This window comes from Sturnira hondurensis, unplaced genomic scaffold, assembly GCF_014824575.4.
Source record: "Sturnira hondurensis isolate 20B ecotype Veracruz unplaced genomic scaffold, ASM1482457v3 Scaffold0013299, whole genome shotgun sequence".
In the NCBI taxonomy this organism is placed as follows: Eukaryota; Metazoa; Chordata; class Mammalia; order Chiroptera; family Phyllostomidae; genus Sturnira; species Sturnira hondurensis.
This window is the reverse complement of record NW_028085930.1, coordinates 4,074,613-4,097,291: the sequence shown is the minus strand read 5'-3', so window position 1 is coordinate 4,097,291 and position 22,679 is coordinate 4,074,613. Positions and strand designations below refer to the sequence as shown.

The 22,679-nt window shown below is 39.3% G+C and overlaps 1 protein-coding gene across 1 annotated transcript in view; it reads left to right on the top strand.

Moving 5' to 3' along the window:
* PPP2R3A (protein phosphatase 2 regulatory subunit B''alpha) overlaps positions 1-22,679 on the top strand; it is a 158,531-nt gene that overhangs the window by 13,444 nt on the left and 122,408 nt on the right. Inside the window, exon 2 of the mRNA XM_037061227.1 lies at positions 9,205-9,374. The gene's annotated coding sequence lies outside the window, so the exon portion shown is untranslated. The remainder of the gene's footprint in view (positions 1-9,204; positions 9,375-22,679) is intronic.

Below are 22,679 nucleotides of genomic sequence, written 5' to 3'. Positions count from 1 at the left end.
CTTTTTAGTTTGCTGTAGTACCATTTGTGTATTTTTGCTTTTGTTGCCTTTGCATAAATGTGTCAAATCCGAAAAATCATTGTTGCCAAGGCTGGGTAGCTCAGTTGGTTAGAGCATCATACCAATAGGCCAGGGTAGCAGGTTCAGTCCCTGGTCCGCACATGTACAGAAGTCAACTAAGGATGCATGAAAGAGTGGAATGGCAATTTCTCTCTCTCTCTCTCTCTCTGTCTCTCTCTCCCCTTCTCCCTCTCTCCCCCTCTCCCTCTCTCCCTCCCTGTCTCACCCGCCCCTGCACTGAAGTGAGGCTTGGTTTGAGCCCTTTATGCATCGCATGAAGAAGTAGTAACAGGGGCATTCATAAGGAGGGGCATCAGTAGGGGGTAGGTGTACTGAGTGACAGTGCCACCAGCAAAAGCTCTTAATGGTCTCCAGTTACCACTATGGATGTGATCACTGTCATTTTTCCTTAAGGGTCAAGGCCTGGCTGACAAAATGTTCTCAGATGCTTTAGTACCTAAACGCCTAGATAGGAATGCATTCTCCAGGGATTTGGACATCAGTAAGCTGAGTTTGGAGATCAGAGTGATGCAAAGGTGAGCCAGAGGTTTATTTGATGAGTAGACTTTTATAAAGGATTTGCCTAACTATAGTACAAGCATAATTGAGCCTCTTGTTGGCAGGCTTTCTCAATGTGTGTATGTGTGTGTGTGTGTATGTGTGTGTTGGGTCATGCAGCTCTGGTGGATTATCTTCTGTACTCTCTGTCAGTATTATGGTATTTGTGATGGGGACCAGGGGTGCTGGTCATAGGTTCAAAGCATGCACTAAAACCTTTTCATCAGGCAAAATGCTGATTAAGACGAGCACTTACTAGAAATGTCCAAGGGTGCCAGTTACGCTATATGGAGTCACTCAGTCCCTCCTTCAACTGGTTATGAAAAGTGAAACTTTTCCTGGTCAAGGTATTGGCCGAGGAAACATAAATGGTATTATATTAGCAAGTTGCTCCCCTCCCTTCTTCCTTCTCTTCCTTTAATTGCTTCCTCTGTGCCAGGATCTGTTCGGGCGTTGGGATACCGTGGCGAATGAGGCAAATAAGATCTTTGCCTTTATGGAGTGTATATTCTAGGGACAAATACAATAACTATGTAAACTACAAATAAAACAATTTCAGGTACTGATAAGTGCTGTACTGACATTAAAGTGGATAATGGGGTAGAGAATAATGAGCCAGAGCCTTGGTCAAGGGAGAGGAAGAGGCTGTTGGAGGAACCAAAAAAGGCCAAGGAGAGCAGTGTAAGATGAAGTGAGGGAGGTAGTAGGCAAATTCTGGAGCTATGTAAGGTAGAGGAGTGTGGATTTTGTCCAGAATGGACTGGTAACCATTAGAACATCTAAAACATGAGAGCAATTTGCTCTAATTTACAGAGTGGGGCAAAAGTAGGTTTATAGTCACGAGTAAAGAAAGTTGTATTATTATTTATTAATTGTTGTATTATTTTCTATGCAAGCAACGGTAAGCCTACTTTTGCCCCACCTTGTATTTTACTATGGTTATGCTGTTTAGAGAATGACTAGGGTATGTAGAAGCAAGAGTGGAAGCAGCTAGGCCAGTTAAGAAGACTATGGCAATAGTGCTGGTGAAAAGATGGTAAATTGGGCCAGGATTTTAGCAGTGGAAATAATGAGAAGTTGTGAAAATTGAGAGATTTCAGAGATAGGATTGTCAGGTCTTACTGAGTTTATTCTGGGTATGGCCTGCAAATATGGCAGTTTGCTATTTGATTTTCATGTACTTCCAAACACCTATTGCCTTGTGAAAAGTTCTGTTGCCTCAGTAAAGGCACTCTGGGTATGTATGCACCAGGCTATCAGGTTGTCTGTCTGTACAGTAAGTAGTTAATGACAAAGAAACCCTTGCTGGACCTCATCTGCAGAGTATAAGGATTCTTCAGTCATTCCTGTAGAATGTCAGCTGAATGAAGAACTTTGAGAGTATCGCAGAGTTCTCCTTGTACCCCTCAGGGTACTTGAAGCTGAATGACAATCATGAGTTGGTGAGGGAGGCTTGGTGAGATCAGTCTCCATACCCGCTTCTGGCTTTTTGGTTTGGACCCTCATCATGTGTCACTTATTAGCTTCTTGCAGTTGAACCTTGCTCTCAACGCTGCCTTCGTGTCTCATCTCAGCATTTTCCTCCCCAACTCCCTCTTCCTCCCCAACACTTTTATTATGACATTGAATGAAAAATTTTCTGTCAAAATTGTGGTCGCAAAGCCCCACTGGAGGTGGTAATTCAGACATTGGTCCCAAGGGTTGTTTTGTTTAGTTTGGTTCTACTCTTGAGCCAGCAGCATCAGAACCTTTTTCCTGAAATTGTCTTAGAGACAAATAAATGCTTTATGTGCTCTCCTAGTAAGCAAGCTCACAAATTCTCTGGATCAGTGCACAAATAATGATATTTATTGTGATAAGACTTCACCTTAGGTATATCAAGGTTGATTAAATAGAGGGGATTGGTGGGGCCAAGAAATAATACTCCAAAGCTGTACCCAGGTTGGAAACTAAGAAATGGGGGAGCCATGAGTTCTGTTGAGGGGCACATGTGAAACCTAGAGGAATATATGAAAATTGTCAGCCCAAGGTAGCCTGCATTTCCTTCTTACCTGGAGATGTTTCCATTGGGCTTTTGCCCTATTCCTCTACCCTAGTTGAATTTTTGGATACTCCATAGCATCTCACAGTTCATACATTAAAAAAATACTGTTCATTTCTGTTTTATGCTGTGCACTGGCTACATGTTGTGGACATGAGGATTAATAAATTGCAGTGCCTTTCTGATTCATCTCTGCTTCTGCTTCCCTGACCCATCACAACTGCTACCTGAATCTTATCACTCCCCTTCCTGAGAAACTATAGCAGTTCTATAAATTCTTAATAAATACTTTGTGGTGAATAAATGGAAATTATTTCTTTCTTCTGTTCAGAGAATCTTTTTACATAATCTTTGTTTATGTGTTTTCTTCAAATTTATGTTTTCTCCAAATCAGATCTCATGTTTCACCCTTGTTAATTTTTTTCTTGCCCTGATATTTGCAGCTTTTCTACATTTAGAGTTTTGTGCATTGTCTATTCCTCTCCTATCGATTTAATCTCTCCGGTCACTTATCCTAAATATATATATTAGCTTTATGCTCAGCCTTTTGTCATGTTTTATATAAAATTTTATTACTAGATAGGATATCATTGTGAGTATGCTTTTAATTGTGTCCCAGCCAGTTTTATTTTTGGTAAGCTCATTGTGTTAATTATGTTTATAAAGTTTGGTAATATTCTTATAGTCTGAAGTTCAGATAGGTAGCATTAACATTATTTATTGGTGTTTAAGAGTATAACTTTAAATTTTACTCCATTAACTTTATCCGTCATGATTTTCTTTTATATAGCTCTTTTTCGTGTCACAATGTCAGTATTCACTAATGAATTCGATAGGTTTTCAAGCTTTCTGAAAAACAAAATTGGGGTTAAAAAGCTCTCTGTTCTTTCTACCCAGGTCACTACAATGACTTCAATGTTCTACAGATTTCCTATCTCCTTTTTTCTTTTTTTCCTTCTCTCCTTCCTTCCATTTTTATTTCTTTCCTTTCTTTTTCTTATGCCTACGAAGATTTTGAGACAGTTCTCTTTTTTAGGAGTTGAGACTCATGGGATTATGGCAGGGACTCAGGTACTGAGTTAGCCCGCCTTCTCTAGCCTTAATACAGACATGGTATAGGACAGAGCGGCTTTGATGTTACCTGGGCTCAAGTCAGTTTTTCCACTTTCTATGTGGGTAAAATGTCCCTTAGCCGCAGTTTCTTTATCTGTGAAACGGAGATAACACTAACCTCAATGTTAGCATAAGAATTAAGTTAAATAATGCATTTAAGTGCTCGGCATATAAGCACTTTAAAAATGTTGGTGTAATAATATTAATCTTCCCTTTGAGAGTACACTACAGTAGGGATCCCAGCACATCACTCATACACCTCTCCCCCAACCCCATGCAAGGAATATAAGCCCAAGTTAGGAGGCCTCAAAGAGGAAGCATGCCTAGTTCTCCCTATCTAGCTCTCCCTCGTTATCTGTCGATGATGGTAGCATGAGTTCTTCTACATGGTGGTCTCGTACCTGACTCTCTTGACTTTGCCAGTAGATGCCAGTGGGTAGTGTTACTTTGAACTCACCAATAAATTTTTGGTAAATGTTACTCCTTCAGATGTATGGTTTTAAAAATACACTCTTAGATGTTTTAAAGGGTTAGGGTACAGTCATAGGAGAAAGTGGCTGAGANAGGAATATAAGCCCAAGTTAGGAGGCCTCAAAGAGGAAGCATGCCTAGTTCTCCCTATCTAGCTCTCCCTCGTTATCTGTCGATGATGGTAGCATGAGTTCTTCTACATGGTGGTCTCGTACCTGACTCTCTTGACTTTGCCAGTAGGTGCCAGTGGGTAGTGTTACTTTGAACTCACCAATAAATTTTTGGTAAATGTTACTCCTTCAGATGTATGATTTTAAAAATACACTCTTAGATGTTTTAAAGGGTTAGGGTACAGTCATAGGAGAAAGTGGCTGAGACAGGGTAGAAAACAAGATCAACATAATTATCATAGTGGAGAAGAGGTCAAGAAACTAAGAGGCCAGGATATCAGACGGATTATCTATTTTGATGTTGAAATCAATAACAGTTGTAACAGAAATAGTATCAAAGTGACAGTCAGCCAAAAGCCACAGTCATCAAGAAATGAAAGAGACTGACCTTGGGGAGACTTAAATACTGCAATAAGGAAGGGTAGTGGGTGGTACAGTCTGATGATATGTGACTCAAAGCAGGGATTTTTGGAGAAGGCAGAGGGAGACTGGACTGGAAGTAGCAACAGGGAGCAAGAAGGCACCTACCAGGCATCACGTTTGAGGGGCGTGGGAGAGGTCATCATCTAAGAGGGCTGCATGGAAAGTGGCATCCTTAGGCAAGAGCCCAGTTTCCATTGAAGTAAGAAGCTTAAAGGAAGTTGAAGAAAACTTCAGAAAAGAGGTCCAGGATATGGAAATTTTGCAGATATCAACCCACGAGCCCCACAGGGCTCAGTGGAAGTGTTTCTATGTATTTCCTTCTTTCTGTTTTTTGTCCTGTGGTGATCTTACCTAGTCTCAAGGCTTTAAAAATGCCTCAAATTTGTGTCAGCCCAAATGTCTCCCCTAAAGTCCAGACTCAGTTCTCCAACATCATTCTGCACATCTTTACCAAAATGCCTAATAGGCATGTCAAAAGGAACATTAAAAACTGAATCATTGACTTCCCTTACCACCATCACTTCCTTGGCCACCAACAAATCTGTTCATCCTGCTGTCTTCCTACTTTCATTTCACATCAATTCTCTTCTTCCAGTTGTTCAAGCAAAACAAAACAAACAAAAAAACAACCACCTTAGATTCATCCTTGACTCCCTCTTTTCCACAAAGTCCACGCATTTGTCTCATTAGCTCTTGTTTCAAAATACATCTGGAATCTAACTACTTTTCACCCTTCCCTCATTACTTCCTCATCCAAACCACCATCATCTTTTGCCTGTATTATTCCAGGCCAATTTGGTCTCCCTGCTTCCACTCTTGTGCCCTATAGTCTATTCTCATCAGAGCAACCAGAATAATCTTGTTAAAAATAATTCATATCATGTCATATTTCTCTATTCAGAATTCTTCAGTAGCTTCCTGTCTCAGTCAAAGTCTAGTCACACTGCCATTCTCTCTCTTGCTAAAACATTCAAGACATGCTTCTACCTCAGAGCCTTTATACTTGGTGTTTCTCCCACCTCTTCCCCCAACGTTCCTCACACACGTACTTTATCCCCCATGATACTGTCTGGTTGAAGACACCAGGCTAATTATCTTATAGAATGATCCATATCATGAATTTCGCTGTTTCCTCATGGTGGCATTTAACTTCTCTGTTGCTTGTTTCTCCTATAATCTGACATTGGCTCTAAAAGATTGATTAAAGCTAAGTATTTTTGGTAAGAACACTACATAAGTGATACTTCAGTCTTCGTATTGTATCATATCAAGGTATTGTATATATTATCTAATTGTGTCACCATTAGTGATGCTTAATTTTTAACTAAGGTGTTAAGGTGGTTACTTTCGGATCCCTCCATTGTAAATTTACATTTTTTTTCTATTATTCTTTTTTTTTATTTAATTCTTACTCAAGTACAGTTTTCTGTTTTATATTCCCTGCCCTGCCCCCCCCAGTGCTCCCCACCTCCCTCCCATTTCTGCCCCCACCTTAATTATTGTCCATGTGTCCTTTATACTTATTCATGTGAGTCCTTCCCCTTTTCCCCTATGATTCTCTCCCCTCTCCTCTCTGGACCCTGTCAGCCTAAATTTACATTTTTACCTTTGTGGTTAACAAATAATCTGAAGGGTGAATGATATTTTTTTAAATCCTGTGATTTTAAGACTTTTTTTAGCTGTGGAACTCTGTTTATTCAAATAAGATATTTTTGGAGATCTAATATATAAAACAGATAAAAGCAGAGCTATTCTGGTCACAGTGGGAAATGCCTAGTATTGGCAGCTTCCAAAGGAACTCTGACAACCACAGTTTGTAACTCACAGAGCCAGGCCAAAGGACAGAGGCCCAGAGAGGACACATTAAGTCTTCAAGGCCACCTAGCATCTCACGAGAAACACGTGGTACACTTTCTGTTAGAACACAGTTTGGGGATAGCTGCCACTTCCTTGTAAACCTGTGCTTGTGGATTCTCACTAAATGACACTTGGTTTTTCCCTGGCAGTCCACCCACTGTTTTTAGTTGTCTGAGTGCTCTCGTTGACATTCTCATTCTATCTGTTCTGCAGATGTGAAGATTTGAAATTACTTCATCTTTAGTATGTGTTGGGTTGCAGTCTTTTTTGGAAATTCCTCTTCATCTACAAAGAATTCCAGATTCAGACATTATTCATCTTATGTCTGGAACACTAAAATCTCAAGAGCTTCCACATGTCTTACCTCTTTCTACCTTCAGAATATTGAATGCTGCCACAGCTAATGTCAGTTTTATTACTTGCTTGCTGCTTGCTCCCTTTCTGCACCTTAGTTATCATACAGCCTAATGTGCCTTAGTAGAGAATTGAATAAGTAAATTGGGCATATCCACACAGTGTATATGAAATACATGATGTGGATTTTTATTTTCATGGAGAGCAGAAAAAGAGGGTAATAAACTCTAATTAAATCTCACTTTTGTTTAAAATATATAAAATAAACATTCTCAAGAATTCCCATGTCTGTGTTATGTATATTTAAAGACAGAAAAGACATTTACAAAATGTTCACATTGATACTATCTATAGGCGTGATCTTTGATTCTCTCTCTCTCTATTTTTCTCTCATCAAGCATATCTTATTTCTACAGTCATTACTTTTATATAAAGATTAAAAAATAAACAACTTTGATCTATCAAATCCAAGCTGCGTTGAAGGCAATTCCTGGCCCCTCCCCAGCTTTCTGGCATCCATGCCATCCTTTGGGATTTTTGTCCTGTTCCCTTATTGTCTCATTCAAGCAAGTTTTCCTTTGACCCATGCTGTATTTGTTTTACTCCAGGTTCTTGGTCATTTTCTAGAATTGCCTGGTTGGCTCTGCAGAGGCTCTGCTCACTTGTACCAAAAGGATGTAAAAATTATTTCTGAAAGCAACTGTCACTAGAATGTGATTTCCGTCAGGCCCAGGAGGAGGATAGATACCTATTGTATGAACTGATCTTTTTTGTGTCATTTCTTTTATCCCATAAGTTCCTTACAACACAAGCTTTGCTTGTTTTCTATAATGCCCTTAACATTTTAGGTAATTAATTACAAATAAATGAATAAGGTCTTTTTTTAAATGCATAATTTACTTAATAAAAAGAAATTTGAGATCTGTTGTTAGCTTCAGCCAGGATTTGTGCCTGTAGGAATGTGAAAAGCACAGGATTTAAAGATTAAAGACAAAAGACACTCATATGCTGCTCATAGATTTGTGACCATGGCTTAGTCACTTCAGCCTCTGAGCCAGGGGTGTCCACCTTTGGCATCTCTGCGCCACACTGGAAGAAGAGTAGTCCTGGGCCACACTTTAAGTACATTGTGACATGTAATCACACAAAAAATCTCATACTGCTTTAAGTAAATTTATAATTTTGTGTTGGGCTGCATTTCTAGTCATCGTAGGCTACATGCAGCCCACAGGTTGGACAGCCCTGCAAACTGTCGTCATCTATAGCCTCATAGATTCTTTTCTGGACTCTACAGAGGCCTTTTGTCTACCTAGCTTTGGTCTTCTCTAACTCTCTCTGTCTTCTGTCTACAGTGTAACTCTGACTTTGTCCCCTCCTGCTTCCTCTGAAATTCCTCAGGGTCTCTCTGATGCTGTGTTGCCGCTGCCCCACCCCTTCAGCTGTAGCTCCCAGAGGTCTCTCTTCACCCTTGACACTAGAATAATACCAAAGTCCTGGTAGCCCTCGCACATCCCATGCTACCTCCTGCTTTGCTGTCTTTGTCCACCCACCATTTCCCCTTTCTTCTTGCAGCCAGCTACTTCTGCTGTGCTCCAGGACTGTACTCGACAATCCTTTCTGGAATGTTTTCCTTGATACAAATGTTAGTTATCCTCTTCCTCTGCCTACTCACTGTGTAAGCTGCTTTGAAGCAAAATCATGTCCTCATCTTGAAGAGTACCTGGCTTATAGTATCACTGAAAAGTTTATTAAACTGCACTATATATATTTCTTCTAACTTGTCCACATGACTTTTATATATGGAATGTAATTTGATTTATATATGATCTCCAAAATAAGAAAAAGAAAAGGAAAATATGTGAATTAAATTAACTTAAAATACTACCAGCAGACAGACAACCATTGTTGATGTTTTTGGTATATAATAATACCATTTTTTAAATTATAAAATGGTAAAAGTTTATCTCTCACATTTTCCTTTCAGAGTTGGTAGTACTCAGGGAAATCAGTAACTTTGCAAATTACCTGCATTAAAAATTAATAGCCAGTTCATTGTGCTTCCCACATCTACAAAATTGTTCTCTGGTAAAATACAGCTTTTTTTCTTATTCTAACCAAGAAAATTTTTTTGCTTTTCTCATGTTCCCTACACCCCAGAGCCGTCTTTCATCGTGTTTTTCCAGAAGAGAAAATGAAGGAAGTGCCTTGACCAACTTCCTCAGTCGGTGAGCGCAGAAGCTGAAGCTGGGACAGGAGCTCCTGACTGCCCACCTGGTGCTTTTCCCTTAAGCCACATTTCCTGTTTCTCCACTGGAATAAAAATAAAAGTAAGTTTTCAAGCACTTCCAAATTTCCATAAGCCCAAATGAGGCCTGCTACTGAGATGTTCTTATTTTACTTTTAGCCTCATTAAGATATTAGCCCTAAACCTAAAACATTATTTGTTCTTTCATATTTTTGTATATAATTTCTTTGCATATCAGAAAAATCTTCCTTTTAAGAAGTTTCTTAATTTATTTTCATAACTATTTTTGTAGTGAACACAACAAATAAAATATTCCAGGTCTCTTTTTTCCCTGCAGGTAGTTTTATGGTATATGTTTTTGTATTTCTCTAAATTGTTCTCTTGGGATCAGTTTCCATTCTGAGTCATTCACCAAAGAGTCCCTGTGTTTTCCAGGCAAACTAATAGTTTTATTCTTTCTAAATGACTCATTACTTCTGAATCATCACACCTTGTACACTCTGTTAAATAAAGAACTTTTAGTTTGTTTTCTACCATTTTTTCCTCTTTCTAGTTTTCAAGTGCCCCATCTAAGTGACATGGTAATTCATCCAGTTTTCTCTTGTGTCTACAAGATTTGTGTTGATCATTTTCTTTTTGAACCCTTTCATCAATCGAGATAAGCAGTGGAAGCTCTACTTCAGACTTTCTGCTCCCGATGTTTCCTGAAATATAACTCACAAATAGCAACATAAAATATATATACACACCATTCTCTACTTTCCATCATTACATTTATGTTAAGTTTTTATATTAACTTCCCAAATTTCTCCATGAAATTAGGGAGAAATACTAGTAAAAGAAAACTGTAACTGTAATGTTTGCTGGTAAACAAAATCTTTGGAATTCAACGGGAAGAATGAAACACTTTGGTCCCTTGACTTCTGTGTCATATTTGGCTGGTTCTCTTCCTGCCCTTTGAAAATTAATTCTCTGTCTCCTTCCTGGCATCTTTCTTTCCCCACACATGCCTGCCTTCCTAAGAATTTTGCCCTTGACCCTTTTCTCATGCTATGCATGTATAGTCTTGTCCACTCTTGTAACTTTAAAAGTTTTATCTGACACTTATTGCAGACCTGTATCTTCAGCTTCTGTCATTTCAGCGCTACATAGATCCATATGCATGAGGAATATCCTCTCAATGCCCCACCAACCCAGCCCATGCCTGAAGCTGAATTCACCTCTCCTACACCTTTGTCCCCCAGCCTTAGCATACAGTAATCAGCCCAGCCTTATCTTTACATCTCCTTAGAACTCATTTTTTAATTTTTAAATTTGTAATTAATATTATATATGAATTCTCATATTTAAAGTCTCGGTGCTTAAAAGGCTTGTAAAGAAATCTGTTTCCAAGTTTTCACTCTCAACTTGGCTGCTCCTCAGAGATAACCACTGTCAATTTTTTTAGCTATCTTTTCCATTATTTACCTCGTTTATAAATGCATACAAATTACAAACTTGTCATTCATAAAATTTATTTTATTTTCTTATTTAATCTTTATTGTATTTTTCCATTACCATTTAGTCCCCTTATTCCCCCCCACCCCCAGCAATCACCACACTGTTGTCCATGTCCACAAGTCCTTTTTCCTTTTTATTCAGTCCCTCCATCCCCTAACCTCCCTCTCCAGCCATCATCCTGTTCTCCATCTGTGAGTCTGTCCCCATTTTGCTTGTTAGTTTGTTCATTAGATTCTGCATATGAGCAAAATCGTATGGTATTTATCTTTTTCTGACTGGCTTATTTCATTTAACATAATGTACTCTAAATCAGCAGTCCCAGCCATTTTGGCACCAAGGACTGGTTTCATGGAAAGCAATTTTTCCAGGGACCAAGGTCCTGGGGGATAGTTTGGGGATGATTTAAGCGCATTACATGCAAGCTCACCTGATGTGCATCTGGTTCCTAACAGGCCACAGACACTTAACCAGTCCTTGGCCCGGAGGTTGGGGACCCCTGTTCTAGTTTAACCTGTACTATCACAAAGGATAAATTTTCTTCTTTTTATGACCAAGTAGTATTCTTTTGTGTAAATGTTCCATAGTTGTTTTATTCACTCATCTACTGATGGACACGTGGGCTGCTTCCATATCTTGGCCATTGTAAATAACACTGCAGTGGACATAGGGATGTTCATATTCTTTTGAATTAGTGTTTGGGGTTCCTTCTTATATATTCCCAGAAGTGGGATTGCTAGGTCAAAAGGCAGATCCAGTTTTAGTTTTTTGAGGATTGTCCATACCACTTTCCATGGTGGCTACACCAATATGCATTCCCACCAACAGTGCAAAAGGGTTCCCCTTTCTCCACATCCTTGCTAGCACTTGTTGTTTGTTGATTTATTGATGATAGCCATTCTGACAGGTGTGAAATGATACCTCATTGTGGTTTTTATTTGCATTTCTCTGATGATTAGTGGCACTGAGCATCTTTTTCATACATCTATTGGCCGTCTGTGTGTCCTATTTGGAGAAGTGTCTATTCAGATCCTTTGCCCATTTTTTAATTGGGTTGTTTGTTTTGGGGGTGTTGAGTTTTGTAAGTTCTTTATTAATTTTGAATATTGATCCCTTATTAGATGCATTGGCAAATATGTTCTCCCATTCTGTGGATTATCTTTTTATTTTGTTGATGATTTCCTCTGCTGTGCAAAAAACTTTCTAGTTTGATGTAGCCCCATTTGTTTATTTTTTTCTTTTGTTTCCCTTGCTGGGGGAGATACATCTGGTAAAATATTGCTACAAATACAAACAATGTGCAAGATTTTGCTGCCTGTGTTTTCTTCTACAATTTTTATGGTTTGGGGTCTAACATTTAAAAGTCTTTGATCCATTTTGAATTTATGTGTGTGGTATAAGAAAATGGTCTAGTTTTTTTTTTTTTTTTGCATGTATCTGTCTAATTTTTCCAACACCATTTGTTGAATAAATTATTTTTAGTCCACTGTATGTGCTTGCTTCCTCTGTCAAATATTAATTGACTATAAAGGTGGGGGTTTATTTCTGGGCTCTCTATTCTGTTGCATTGATCTGTATCTCTGCTTTTATGACAATATATGATGTTTTGATTACTATGGCCTTATAGTATAGTTTGATAATATCATGTGATTTGTATCCTTCATTTAGTTTATATGGTGAATCACATTATTGATTTGCAAATGTTGTACCAACCTTGCATTCCCAGAATAAATCCAACTTGATCATGGTGTATGATCTTTTTCATGCATTACTGTATTCAGTTTGCTAATATTTTGTTGAAGATTTTAGCATCTATGTTCATCAGGGCTGTTGGCCTCTAATTTTCTTTCTTTGTAGTGTCTTTATCTGGTTTTGGAATTAGGATAATGCTGGCCTTGTAAAATAAGTTTGGGAGCCTTCATTCCTCTTGAATTTTATGAAATAGTTTGAGGAGGAGAGGTGTTAATTCTTCTTGAAATGTTTCTTAAAATTCACCTGTGAAGCCATCTAGTCCAGGGCTTTTGTTTGTTGAGAGTTTTTTGATTACTGCTTCAATTTCACTAGGTATAATCTGTCTGTTCAGATTCTCTGATTCTTCCTGATTTAGTTTGGAAGCTTGTATGTTTCTAGAAATGTATCCATTTTGTCCAGGTTGTCCAGTTTGTTGGCATATCATTGTTCATAATATTTTCTGAAAATCCTTTGTATTTCTTTGGTGTCAGTTATTTCTCCTCTTTCATTTCTTATTTTATTTATTTAGGTCATCTCTGTTTTTTTCTTGATGAGTCTGGTTAAAGGTTTGTCAATATTGTTTATCTTTTCAAAGAACCAGCTCTTGGATTCATCATATTATTTTTTTAGACTCTATTTCTGCTCTGATCTTTATTATTTCCTTCTTTCTACTCACTTTGGGCTTTGTTTGTTGTTCTTTTCCAAGTTCCTCTAAGTGTAAAGTTAGATTGTTTTTTTGAGCTTTTAGTTGTTGTTATTGTTGTCTGAGATAGGCCTGTAATGCTATGACTTTCCCACTTAGAATTACTTTCACAGTGTCCCACAGATTTTGGATTGTTGTATCCTCATTTTCATTTGTTTCAAGATGTCTTTTGATTTTTTCCTTGATCTCATTGTTGATCCATTCATTGTTTAACAACACGTTATTTAGCTTCCAGGTCTTTGCATGTTTTTCAGTGTTCTTGTGATTGATTTCTAGTTTCAAAGCATTATGGTTAAGAAAATGCTAAATAACCTTCCAATGTATTATTTATTTCAGTTTTGCATTCTTTATTTTAAGTATATTTTACTGACTATGCTATTACAGTTGTTCCAATTTTTCTCTCTTTGCCCTCCTTAGCCTGGTATCCCCCTCCAATAATCCCTCCACCCTTAGTTCATGGCCATGGGTCATGGACATGAGTCCATGGACATGTACTTATAAGTTCTTTGGCTTCTCCATTTCCTATACTGTTCTTAACCTCCCCCTGTCTATTTTGTACCTACAATTTATGTTTCTTATTCCCTGTACCTTTTCCCCGATTTTACCCCTTACCCTTCCTGCTGATAACCTTCCATGTGATCTCCATTTTTGTGATTCTGTTCCTGTTCTGCTTATTTGCTTAGTTTGTTTTTGTTTTTTAGGTTCAAATGTTGATAGGTATGAGTTTGTTGTCACTCTGGTGTTCATAGTTTTTATCTTTTTCTTAAATAAATGCCTTTATCATTTTATGTAATACTGGCTTGGTGATGATGAAGTCCTTTAGCTTTACCTTGTCTAGGAAGCACTTTCTCTGCCCTGCCATTCTAAAATACAGCTTTGCTGGATAGAGTAATCTTGGTTGGAGGTCCTAGTTTTCATCACTTTGAATACTTCTTTCCAGCCCCTTCTTGCCTGTAAGGTGTCTTTTGAGAAATCAGCTGATAGTCTTATGGGAACTCTTGTTTATGTAACTCTCTGCTTCTCTTTTGCTGCTTTTAAGATTCTCTTCATATCTTTAACCTTGACATTTTAATTATGTGTCTTGGTGTGGTCCTCTTCGGGTCCAACTTGTTTGGGACCCTCAGTGCTTCCTGGACTTGTATGTCTATTTCTTTTCCCCAAATAGGGACGTTTTCTTTCATTATTATTTCATAAGTTTTCAATTTTTCACTCTTCCTCTTCTCCCTCTCCCTCCCCTGTGATTCAGATGTTGGCACAGTTGGAGATGTCCTAGAGTTTTCTTATACTCTCCTCATTATTTTTGAATTCCTCTTTCTTCAATCTGTTCTAGTTGAATGTTTATTTCTTGTTACGTTCCAAATTGTTTATTTGAATCCCATCTTCCTTCTTTTCACTGTTGGTTCCCTGTGTATTTTTCTTCATTTCTCTTAGTGTAGCCTTCATTTCTTCCCTTATTTTTTTCCCATACTCAATGAGTATCCTGAGTATCTTGAGTATCCTGATCAGCAGTATTTTGAACCCTGCATCTGATAGGTTGGTTATGTTGCTTAGTTCTTTTTCTTTTGTTTGTTGTGTTCTTTCACTTGGGTCATATTTATTAGTTTCCATGATTTGGCAGCCTCTCTGTGTTTGTTTCTGTTAGGTACAGCTGATTTCACTCCCTGTCTTTAGCATGCCTGTTCAGTTTTATGGGCAGAGCCTTAAGGTGTTCTCCAGGGCACAGCAACCCGCTCTACCACTTTGTGGTGCTGTGTTGGCAAGAAGTTTCAGAGATGGGACAGTGCTACTGTCTGGCTTCTGCAGGCTTGTCCAGTACTCCCTTTGTTTCCAGTCAGTTCACCCACTTCCCATGTGCAACTGGTGTCCTTCTGGTTTTTGCCCTGGTGGTGATATCTAGAGTGTGGGACTTTGTGTATGTTCTAGGTCCACACGAGTCCTTTTAACAGACTCTTCTGAGTAACTGGCAGTTTCTTTTGCTGCCCTAACACTCACTGTTTTTTGCAGCCAGAAGTTTTGGTGCTTTATCTTCCTGGTGCTGGGCTGCACAGTCTAGCCTGGAGCTGGGTTCATTCGCTCTCAAGGTATCTCTCCTAATTTTTGTCTACCACACATGAATGTGGGATCACCCATGCTGCTCCCACCACCTCTCCTTATCACACTGGGCCCTGTCCTCCCCTGTTCTGCAATTCCACCCCTTCTGCCTGTCTGGATGAATACCTTCTTTAAATCCTTGGTTGTCGGACTTCCATGCAGTTCCATTTTCTGGCAGTTCTGGGTGGTTTTTGTTTTGAGGTTAGTTATGATTCTTGTGGTGTGCCAGGAAGTAAAGCATGTGTACCCACACCTCCATCTTCACCAAAAGTCACATTCTTTATTTCGGACTGCTCCTTTTTTATGGTTTCTATGTCTTTTTTCATGCTGTTGAGTATGCTTATAATCATTACTCTATACTCTCTATCTGATATATTGCCTCCATTTCATGTAGTTCTTCTTCTGGAATATTCTCTTGTTATTTCATTTGAAGTCTGTGTCTTTGTCTACTCATTTTGGCTGCTTCTTTGTATCTGTTTCTATGTATAGGTAGATCTGCAAAGACTGTGGTATAGGCCTTTGTCAGACACTACTTGTGACTGGCCCTGGTCGGCCTGTGTGGAGCTGTTAGCAATCCACAGCACATGGCTCCCTCTGCCACCCCTGTTTGTGTGTAGAAAGAAGCAGGCTGTGTACCAAAGGTAGGTTTTACCAGTATTGGGCCTGGGGGAGGGTCAGCTGGAGTCTCAAAGAGCTCCCAGAAATCTGCCTTCATTGTTGAACTAATCAGTCATACAGCCTCAAACTGTAATCAGCAGCTTAAGCTCCACAGGGTGGGGTAGAGGAATTTTTGTGGGCAGGACTATTGCTTTGCCTCAGGCTGATGCCGCTTGGAGGAGACTGCACTTCTGTGCCTGAGGAAGATGGCTTCTGCAGTATGGGGAATGACTCAGCACAGGGATCTGGTGGCTATTCCTTCAGTTCTCTTGCCGGAGCCACTAACCCCACTCTCCTTAAGTGTCTCTAGTCTACTCTGCCCTTCCTCTGCCAGAGCCCAGAGTAAGTGGCTCCAAACAAAATTTTGTGCTTTGGCCCTTTAAGAGGCTCTCTGAGTCTCCAGCCATCTTTCCCTGGCAGACAGAAACCGTGCTGCTTTTCAGAGCTGGGTGTTATCTGGGTTCCTTTCCAACTCTGGTGGTATAGGTTAGAGAGCCCAGTTTGGGGTTTAGACTCCACACTTCTCAGGGGAACCTTCCTGGCCGCTGAAATATTCCTGCAGAACTTCAGCTGCCGCCAATGGGAGCCTAGTTAGCCCTCTCATGCATCCTCCACAGTCTTTACCAGTCTCATTGTGGCAAAATGTTTCCTTCTGTCTGTCCATGGTTGTAAGGCTTCTCTCCAGCTAGTGTCCAGTTGGTGATTCAGGATGATTTCTCTACAATTTAGTTGTAATTACAGATTGGCCCTGGGAGGGGGTTAGTGCAGCTTCCACTTACTCTTCTATCATCTTGGATCTCCTATTCATAAATTTTAAACACTAAGTCTTGCTTTTTGATATGAATTTCAGTTCTCTCACCCCTATTCTAACACACTAACAAAATAAATGATAAAAGGTATGTGATCATCTCAATAGATGCAGAGTAAGTATTTTACAAAATTAAACAACCATATGAGATTTTTTAAAACTCCCAACACAGAAGAAATGGAAGAGATCTTTCTCAATTTGATAAGTAGTATCTACCAAAAAAACCTACAGCCCTCAGTGGTGTGGCTCAGTGGATTGAATGTTGGCCTGTAAACCAAAGGGTCACCAGTTCGATTCCCAGTCAGGGCACATGCCTGAGTGTAGGCCAAGTCCCCAACAGGGGGTGCGTGAGAGGCAGCCACACTGATGTTTCTCTCTTTCTCCCTCCCTTTCACTCTCTCTAAAAAATAAATTTAAAAAATCTTTTTAAAAAATCCTTAAAATTATCATTATACTTTATGGTGAAAGACTAAATGCTTTTCCCCAAAGATCACATACAAGACAGGACTTTTTGAACTCACTTGTTCCATTCACTGGTGTTAGGGAGATCCTGACCAGTGTGATAGACAGTACTGCAGTAAATATTGGAAAGGAAAAAGTGAAACTATCTCTTCTCATACAAAGTGATTGTCTATATAAAGAATCCCAAAGTATTTACCAAAAAAATAAAATACTATACTTAATAAGTGAATTCAGAAAAGTGGTAAGCGACAAGCACAATATACGTAAGTCAAGTGTGTTTGTAAACACTAGCAAAAAACACAATGGGAAATGAAATTAAAATACCAGTGCCAGTTGCATTAGCACCAGAAATCATAAAATACTTGGGAATAGATTTAATTTAAGACCTAAAAACATTACTGAGAAAAATGAAAGAGCATATGAATAAATGAATAAATGGAAACATATACTATGTTCATGGATTGCATGGATTAGAGACTGACTAGTGTTAAGATCTCCATGGAGATTTAAATTCATTGAAATTCCAATCAAAATCCCAGCATGGTATTGGTGTATATAAAGATAAGAGTAGAAAATCCAGAAATAAACTCATATATATGGTCATTTGTTTTTCTTTATTTTGAATATTTTTTTTTTATTTTTTAAAATTGTTGTTTAAGTGCAGTTATCTCCATTATCCCCCACTACTCCCCTCGCCCACCCATTCCTACTTCCCACCCTCAATCCTACCCCCTTTGGCTGTGTCTGTGTGTCTTTTATATATCTTCCTTGAGTACCCTTCTCCTCTTCTCCCCCATTATCCCCCTCTCTCCTCCCCTCTGGTTACTGTTAGTGTGTTATTTATTTCAATGTGTCTGGTTATATTTTGCTTGCTTGTTTGTTGTGTTGATTAGGTTCCACTTATAGGTGAGATCATATGGTATGTGTCTTTCACCACCTGGCTTATTTCACTTAGCATAATACTCTCCAGACCCAACAAAGTTTCCAACATAAGTCAATGGGCACAGTCTTTTGAACAAATGAATGGTGCTGGATGATCTTCAAAATCAGCCTTCTACCATTCAAAAAAATTAAAATAGATCATAAAGCTAAACATAAGAGTTGAAACTATAGAACTACCCCCCCCAAAAAAATTTTAAGAGAAAATCTTCATGACCTTGGCATAAGCAGAGGTTTTTAAGGTAGGAGAAAAATGTATTAAGTATAAAAAAATTTGATTATTTGGATTAATAGAAATTGGCAGGATTAAAGCCTTCTATTGCTAAGAAAATGGAAGAGAAAGCCACAGGCCAGAGAAAATATCTGTACTAAAATAGACAAATGAATTCTTAGAACTGGATAATCAAAGACAACCCAACAAATTTGAATAGATACTTCACAAAAGATGTATATGAATTGCTAATAAGCCTGTGGAAAAAATGCTCAACGTTGTTAGTCATTAGGGACCGCACTTCACACCCACTAAAATGGCTGAAATGAAGGAAACTGACGTATCTGAAAGGATGTAGAGCTCTTAGTGTTGACGAGAGTGTGAAGTAGCAGAACCGCTTTGGAAAACAGTTTTACTGGTTTCTATAAAATTAAACAGACCCTCATTATAACTAGTAATTCCACCGTTAATTATCCAAAAGAAATGAACACAGATCCACAAGTAGACCTCTACTTGCCGGTTCATAGCAGCTTTAATTAGTAATAACCCATAATAGAAACAATGCAGATATCTATCAACTGGTGAATAGAGAAGACAAATGTTGCTATATTTATGTAGTAAAACACCTACTAAGTGGTAAAAAGAAATATGAAGTTGAAACATGGATGAATCTCAAAACCATTGTGCTGAATGAGAGAGGTCAGACTGAAAAGTGTGTATTATATGATTGCATTCATATGAGATCCAGAACTGGCAAAACTAATCTATAGTGACAGGAATCAGATCAGTGACCAACAGGTCTTGTAGGCTAGGGGAATTGGTTGGGAAAGGTTAGTGTGATACTTTTAGGGTAATGTAGATGTTCTGTCCTTTTTAGGGCAGTGATTACTTGGTTCTTGTTAAGTCTGACTGAACTGTACACTAAATATAAGGTTACCTTCACATTGACAAATCCGTTGGGTAATTTTTGTTTTTCCTTGATCTCTCAGCAGCATTAGCACCTGTGGCCTCCATTTTGAAAGTCTTTCTTTCAGACTCCTTGAAACTGCTCTCTCCCATTTCCATGTTAATCCCTCCTGGCTCTTCCTTAGTCTCCCTCTAATCATTCTGTTCCTCAGTGTTGCTTTCATCTTCTTTTTTTTTTAGCTGTAATTATTTTATTCAGTTCTTGGATTATTTTATTGTTGTTCAATGACAGTCGTCCCCATTTGCCCCCATTACTCTACCCTGCCATACCCACTCCCCACCTCCCACATTCAGTCCTCTCTCTCCCCCACAATTGTCTTTGTCCTCGGGTCCTTTATACATGTTCCTTGACTTGATCCTTTCCCTTCTTTCCCCCACTTTACCCCCTGCCTGTTTAACCTAGCTCTCTCTTCACCCCAGAGCTCTTCTCACTGTATGCACTCACTCTGTGTAACCTCTCAGGTCTTCCTTCATCTTCAGTCTATATCTTTCTGTTGACCTCCTGATTTTTATCTTCACATTTCATTCACGTGGCTTTTCCACAAATGCCTCTTCAAACGACACATTCAGAATAAAAGTCCTCTTTTCTGTGCCCAACTCCCATGAAACAGAAAGTCTGCATTGGGAGTACCCAATGCCCAAGCCAGAAACCCAAGATTCCACCCTTTCCCTTTGTCTTCTTCCTGTTTTGTGAATTCTTCCTCTTTGACTATCTAACTAGCGCCCTCCACTTTGCTAACTGCTGCTACTTCTTGGTTTAGGTTCTGACCACTTCTTGCATGGATTGTCACTGTAGCTTCTTAATTGATTTCCATGTCTCCACTCAACTGCTAGAATGATCTTTCTAAAACATCATGTTACCCCCACAGTCCAAAAGTCTGTTTTTTCCATAGTTTTCAAATAAAGCTTAGACTCTCCAGTTTAGCACACCAGGCAGTCAGTCTATGGACTAGCTCCTGCTGTTGTCCGCATTCCTCCCCTCTTGCTCATCTGTACATTCCCCCCAGTGAAATTAGCCAGGGCTACTTGTAGTTCTGAACTTACTGTGCCATGTTAGGCCTTGAGCCTTCACACGTCTGTTTCCCTTTGCCTAGCAGGGGGGTCCAAACTTTTGGCACCTCTGGGCCATACTGGAAGGAGTTGTCTTGGGCCACACATTAATATTTACAGATTGGCCTGGCTGGTGTAGCTTAGTGGATTGAGTGCAGGCCTGTGAACCAAAAAATCATGGTTCGATTCCCAGTCAGGGCACATGCCTGGGTTGCAGGCCAGTTCCTAGCAGGGAATGCACAAGAGGCAACCATACATTGATATTTCTCTCCCTCGCTCCTTCCCTTCCTGTGTAAAGATAAATAAATAAAATCTTTAAAAAAAGGTATTTGCAGACTGGTATCACTCAAGGATAATGTAGGGAAATGAGCCTCTTACCCTAATATTAGAAGTATAAGTTTGTCATTTTTCTGGATGACAGGTTGACCATGTATATCTAAGAACCTTTAAAAAACGGGCACATGCACTTGCATACACACACACAGCCCTTATGCCTTGGCATTTTACTACTTGAAATGTATTCTACAAAAATAACTGTACAACTAGGTGGAGTGTATATATGATAATGTTTGCCCCAGCTGGTGTAGCTCAGAGGTTGAGTGCTGGCCTATGAATCAAAGGGTCACCAATTAGATTCCCAGTCTAGGGCACATGCCTGGGTTGCGGGCCAGGTCCCCAGTTGGGGGTGTGCAAGAGACAACCACAGATTGATGTTTCTCTCCCTCTTTTTCTCTCCTCCTCTCTAAAAAAATAAAATAAATATAATAGTGTTTATCATTGTTCATTTTAAAACAAAAAATAGTAAATAATCTAAATGTCTAACAATACCAGATGACTATTGTCATCTGGTAAGTACTATTTTATTCATGTGACAGAATATTATACCCATTAAATTGATCTAGATTTGTTTGACATGGACATATATTCATGAGACATTGCTAGCTTAAAGTAAGTTATATATAGTGTGGTTGGATTTTTGTAAAAAGGATACATTTATAAATTTTCATAAGAAAATGTCAGGATGTGTATCCATAAAATTATTAAGTGGTCATTTATGAATGGTGATATGGGTAATTAAAATGTTTTATACTTACATTTTGTAATCTTTCTAAAAAGAACATAACTGTGAGAGCATAATGAGGGGAAACAGAAGCCCTACCCTAGTATTCCTGACACCCACTGTGCCTGCCTCTTTGATTGCCCCATTAAACAGTAAGTGCAGTGAGGACCACCATGAGGAATTGTTCAGCATCATTCTCCCAGTGCTTGGCTCAGAGTAGAAAATACTTGATGAGTAAATTATACCTAGAACAGCTAATAGTTATTGAGCATTTCCTGTATCTTAGGTATTGTTCTAAGCGTTATACATGTTAAGTAAATCCTTCTGAGATGGGTACTGTTATCTCCATTTAGCCACCTTTTTATGTAAGGCCGCAAAGCTATCAGCAGCAATGTGGGGATTCAAACTTATGCAGCCTGGCTTGCACTTAGAAACATGAAATAGCATCGTGGTTCTGAGTTAGATTGTATCTCTGATCGAGAATAGTTGGATTAGATTCCATGTCTGGGATTCTTGCTGGACAGTTAAGCCTCTGTTGAATCATGGCCTGAATAAAAAGGCAGAGTTTGACATCCACAAATCTGAACCAAATACTAGGGAAGTAATCTTTGTTTCTTTGGCATTTAAAAAAATCTAATTTGGGCCCTGGCTGGTGTAGCTCAGTGGATTGAGCACAGGCCTGCGAACCAGAGGATCAAGGTTCGATTCCCAGTCAGGGCACATGCCTGGGTTGCAGGCCAGTTCCCTGCAGGGGATGCACGAAAGGCAACCATACATTGATGTCTCTCTCCCTCTCTCCTTCCCCTCTAGAGATAAATAAATAAATAAAATCTTTCTAAAAAATCTAATTTGAGTTATCCTTTAACTCTTTTTTAAAAATTTCTTATTGTGAGACTTCCGCCAAGATGGAGGCATAGGTGGAAACACTGTGCCTTCTCCCACAACCAAGTTTGAATACAACAAAGGTTTGGAGAAACAAAGACACAACCAAAGGACAGAAAATTGAATTATACGGAAGTCCGACTACATCTAACCGTTCAACGGGGACGGTAAGAGGGGCGGAGCCAGCAGCGAGCAGGGTCGGGCAGGACAGGGCCCCCGACCCAGGCGCGCAGGCAGACGGGAACCAGTTGGGGTGCGGGGCAGACCGCGGGCGCATATTCGCGCACAGTGAGACAGACCACGCAGGCCCCAGGGGGCGAGGGCTGACGG